The sequence below is a fragment of the Mycetomoellerius zeteki genome, unplaced genomic scaffold (genome assembly GCF_001594055.1).
Source record: "Mycetomoellerius zeteki isolate Tzet28-1 unplaced genomic scaffold, Tzet1.0 scaffold332, whole genome shotgun sequence".
NCBI classification, from domain to species: Eukaryota; Metazoa; Arthropoda; class Insecta; order Hymenoptera; family Formicidae; genus Mycetomoellerius; species Mycetomoellerius zeteki.
In genome coordinates, this window is record NW_017257319.1 from 541,977 (window position 1) to 547,976 (window position 6,000).

The window sequence follows — 6,000 nt, forward strand, 5'->3', positions numbered from 1 at the left end:
TTGGCAGTCACGAGAATTTTAACAATCGGTGACGACTTACTTAATGACTATAGAGAGCGTTTTTGGATTTTTTAAGTCGCGCATCGACATTAAGGTGCATATATCCTTTGGACGCGAGAGGTCTATTTGATATTTATATTTTAATACACACACATACACACGCACACGAGCCGATTATATTTAGTGTATTGTAATTATCAAATATATTGATCAACCACTCCGGCCGTTCGCCCGCTCGTTGCGTGATCCCAACTTACGCTTTTGTAGAAATTTAAGAGCCTACTTTGTACTCTTTAACGATTGTAACTGTAGCCTTACAGTTGTTAAGAGTTACAGAATGGGCCCTTAAAATACTGAAAGGTAGTGATTAATTACTTATTTTAAGCATCAATTTTTACAACACGGGTAAGCCACTATAAGTGGCGTATTGGTTGAAACAGTGTCATATTTTGAGTACAATTACCTTTTGACTAGTAAGATTATAGAGATTGGCGGTTCTTCTGTCACTATCTTACTACAAAGATTAACAGTCTTGGCAGGACTCATATCATCAGTATTTATCAAAATTTGTACTGTTCCAGTCCGTTCTTTTAAAAAAAAGGACATCAGGTTTAGCTTTTCTGCCGGAGATCTTGCCTTTGAGGCAAGAAATATAATGAAATAATAAATTATAACAAACTCAAGGAAAAACTTGTAAAAGAACTGTAGACTCCCGCTGTTTAAAGATTAAAAGCGCCGAAAAACGATGTTTTGAATACTCAAAATAAGTAATTGATCCTCACTTTTCAATATTAAATTGGCCAATATTAAATTGGATTTTTGTAAGGGTGGAAAAGTAGCCAATCGGGGTCGATCGAGACATGGTGGAGTGGACGTACGACGATAGAAAACGAGATGGCGAACGATCAGTCGGTGCAAAACCATGGTTTTCTGTATATTACTGTAGTATAATAATCAAACACTAAAGACTAATGCTTAAGGTGATCGATGAGGCTCCGTTGTAATTCGGAGTCGCGTAACTGTATTCGAATTATTATGCAACGTAAACGATACGTGAGAGAGAGAGAGAGAGAGAGAGAGAGAGAGAGAGAGAGAGAGAGAGAGAGAGATTGAGAGAGAAAGAATGAAGGAGAGAATGAGTGCAGAGCAGAAAGGTGAGATGAAAAATAAAAAAATACATTTGACTAATTAACAATGATCGGGTACACGCAGCGGTATAACAGACGTCATTGTGTCTTAGTTCGTAAATAAATGCGGATGCCCGCGGGCAATCTGTGAACTGAGTTGTGTAGTGTTAAGCGCACTCTCTTATTTTTTTTTTTAAATTAAACTTGAAAAGTCTCCTCGATTGCGTATTCAAAAGCTCCCGTTTCCACTGATAATATTCAGCTTGCGCCTACGAAATATCCTATAATCGCTGAATTTTCGTTATTTTTCTACGTCTCGCGAGATATCTCCAAATTTTTGACAATTTTTGTTTCTTTCGCGTTTAATCGTACATTTGATTATTTCTGTTTCCGTTGGTAAGATTCAAGTCGAATAATCAAAACAGATATTCTGTATTTCTTTTAAATTATTTCTCTATCGTCCTCTGTTTTTTTTTCTACACCAGAGTTTTTGGGTTTCTGCATTCGTGATACGGAAACGCTTTCCTCGGCAAGTGGCAAAGCATCGTTTTCTCACGGATGATTTTTCTTAGCATCGATTTTGATCATTTTTAAACAAGGAGAATCGGATGGAGTAAGTCAGGGTTCGAGTTTGGCATAAAACAGTAAAAGCTTTGATTTTTTGCTGCAAATAATACGTCAATTATCTCGATATATTCGCAACATTAAGAACTAAAAATAGCAGTTACTAAATATGCCTAAGTCAGTTTATCGCGCCTGAAAAGTCAACCGTTCGCATATTTTTTCCGGATGCTATCGGATTATAGCATGACGACATGCAGCGATTCCAAAATGAAAAGTTTTCGAGAGGAGGAGATAGGAGGGTGGGCAAAAAAAAGTAACTCTTTAACTCTTACGTACCTGTTCTATGTAATATACGTCTAAGTCCGCAATCAAAGTAAATCATTTCACCGAAAGAAAGTGATCAAAATGAGACGTCGATCAAAAGAAGCCTCGCGTTTGTAATATACATAGACGAAGAGTCTACTTAGACGTGAAACTCGAATCGTCCCTTTTTATATGACACTGCATCGAATCCAGTAGCCGCAGATTAATACGTGATTAGCGATTAGAGAATCCGATATTTTGTGTGTATATCTCAGCGTTTGTACTTCGCTTCGTTCCGTACTTCTCTGTGCTGACGTTAAATATCGATATCTTAATACTTTAGATCGACCAATGTGATTCTGTGGCTTAGCACCCCCAATCCTCGCTCGTGTTCGTATCGAGATTCCAAGAGAATGCTTGACAATTAGATTCGTGCTAGTTTGACGGCACGATTTTTCTACAATGATATACCTTTTTCCTGCCCTGTTTTCAAATTATAGAATGATATTAATTATGAATTCGATAAAGTCGTAGGGCATTTAAAAACTTACGCGATAAACGAATGCGTACGAGAGCCGATCTGTAGGACATTAGAAATTAAGCTTGTAAGATACATTCTTTGTAAGCTCCATAGTTTTTCATCGTTAGGATGTAAGGATTTCTACTCTACATTAACGTGTTGGCAAACACAAATATCGAGGCATAGTAGATCTATGAAAAATACGAAATCTATTTAACAATGTATGTCCACTTTTCTCCTTATATCCGGTTAAATCCTGTATTAGATTATACGGACAAAGATTGTCGCCTGTAACGCTTTCCACGTCTCCCAAATCAAAAATTTATTCAACAAAGTCAATTTCTAACAGTTGTTATTACTCTTGTGTTGCTTTCCTGAAGCAATTTGCTTGTAATTAATTAAAATTAGATTCCCCAAAATGCAGAGGATATCTAGACTTAAAGAAAATAACTTTTTTACTTTTAATGTTTCTTCATCTATCGTATTTTTTTCAATTTTGCATTTTTTTAACTATAGACACTCCACAATGTCAAATCGCATATGCGTAAAACTAGCATAAACAAATCGAATGTTACAACGCGTAGCTAGTAGCAGCCAAGAAGCAATAGCAGAGAAAGTTCAGAACGCTTTGAGAATTTTGTAAAATCTATAGATGTTTTTCCGAGCCTTGGGCACATGCGTGTAGTCAAATTCACACGCAGTTAAAATGCAAGTTTTGTATAATTGGTTCCATTGATTTAATTATTTGCCATTCAAACTTATCCTGGTGAAAATTTTTCTTAGATTACATGTTTCAAAATTTCTATACAAATTTGAGAATTTTTCTATATAATTTTATAACTTTTTAAAAAATTTCTCAGTTTTTATTACGAATTTATTAGACATGAACTTTTCAAAAATGTTGAAAAAGTATATCTTTTCTCTATTATATGAATTCTGAAATATTCTAAGATTTCTCATTTTATAATTTCTAAAGAAAATTTATAAAATTTAAAGAAGTTTAAGACATTTTTTTAAATCTTCATAAATTTAAAATATACAAATTTTTATAAGTATAAAATTTTTTGTGTCAGAATAATTAAATGTTTTTCTAAAATGGTATACGCCGTTCAAGAACCAGGAATGAATTACCGGTGAAACATTTCACGGTATTTAATTTGTAGAATTTTCGTTAAATTGTATTTTATATTAACAGTTTAATGCAAGACTGCGTGTCAATTGAGGTTCTACGCAGCGCAGTTCGTCAAATTTTCATTAGTGAAGTGTTGTCCATGAAGTTTCGTGTCTCGAGTTTAATATGTTATATAAATTAGAGCACGTAATTATATTAACTAAGCATGCGACTGAATAATCAATCTGAAATTATTGTAATAGAAAAAGGAGATTTGTAGAATTTATGTACATATAGGTATATACATATGTATATGTATATATATATGTATATATATATATATGCCCATAAATAGTTTGCTGGTAAAGGATTTGCTTGCTTTACGCGACGTCGATTCACTGTATACCTGCGGATTGTGTACACGTACAGCGGGACGATATTGTATAAAACAAGCACATTGTTTGCAAGCAAATGTTATATATACTTATATTGTAACAATTGATTAAAAACCAGGGTATGTCTTAATATGTGTACGTGTAATACGTTGATTCATATACGATACACCCCGCGATCACCAAATCGTCGGGACGGCGAACGAAATAATTACCGTGTATTATAACAACGTCCGGCGGGGCATGTTATATTGTAAATAAACGACGGCGTTATTTCGCTGATGCGTTTCGAGCATGTACTACTGTAAATGTATTATTGGGGATCATAAAAAAGGGGGCGCGAAAAACGAAAGCGTATAAAGCGTCGATGGTGTTTTGATTTTGAACAAAAGAAGAAAAAAGTGAAACGGCAATTCGGTATTAGACCGCCCGCGCCGCGCCGTAGATTTTTTAATTATTATCGTTCCTGCCTATTCGCAATCTGTGACTACAATATCTCGTAAATACGTCGGACCAATGTCGTTGTGAGCACTAGCTGTAAACTGTAACAGCCTTCATCGTTGATTACCCTCATTATTATCACTAACGAAAAGAAAAAAAAAAGGGGAAAAATAGAAGAAAGACATCGTCGCGCATTTCGATATAAGAGATCTGTTCTTTCTGAGAAGCTTCTTACACAGTTCTTCTCTTTTTTTTTTAGTATGAAAAAACCGTGCAAGAAGAGCTAGAAAGAGCAGGCCTAAAAAAATGTGTTTGGTCTTTTCCTGTCAAATTGCAAAATTCAATTTTTTGTTCATACAAGAATTATTGTTCACATTTCACGCAGCACATTTTATCCGAAAAATATCCTGGAAATTTTCTTATGACGGTCAAAGGACATAAGAACGTCTTTAACATTTTCTTTGGAGATCTGTGCTGTATATGGGCATTTATGTAAGATAAATGTCTCTTGTTTTAAATTACATAACGTTAGTTGTAATATACATGTTCTACGTGATATATACAATGTATACGTGTTTAGAGAAAGCAGATTTAAGGAAATTTCTATCAATGTAGATTAATTTTAATCTCAGTTTAACTTACTTTTTATCTTCTTGTAGTTCTAAGTATTAGAAAAAAATAAAGAGTAAATTAAACCGAGATCAAAGTTAACTTATATTGATAGAAATGTGCCATATCCAAAATTAATTGATCTTGACGCGAATAACGACTGATGTCTTTTTTATAACGTGCCCATTATTACAATGTATGAATCACTTTACGGAGAAAATAGAAATTTATTACAGCTGAGAAAGTTTGTACAGTTGAAAATGGGCTCGCGTTCGATAGATGCTCTATGTATAATTCTAGGCTCTTACCCGTGGAACTCTTTTTTATACGTACGATGCTCACACCGACAAGGCTTGCAGAATCTCACCGAGATGATCCCTGGTCTCAACACGATAATATATTACGGAGAACATGATTTTCAAAGAATTAGTTCTCGAACTACGTTGAGCTCTCTCTTTGCGGAGTCAATTTGCGGTGTATTATTATCGATGAGGGAAGAAATTTTCTCAGCTGCAGCTTCTATTGAGGTTTGTAATTTCTTTTCAGTTGCTCGAGGCTCGGAGTCGTTATTTCAAGCAGCGTGTACATTAAGGTGACTAATTCCTTAAGGCAGAGGGACATTTTTAAAAAATTCAATATTAATTATCATAATTATTTTAATAAACATTTTAAAAATAATTGTTAACAAAACACATAAACAATATATTATTATATTTGTAAATAACTAACAACACTTAATGTATAACATCACATGAGATCACAACAAAAATTACGTTATGTTACGAGATTTTCACATTTTCTTTTTTAAAATTGTACTTTTCTACTGAATATATTTTATGAATAATATATCTAGGTTTTTCAATAAAAAATCATAAAATTCTTTACATATTAGTTAAAAATTATATTTCATACACTTATCATTTTCACTTATTT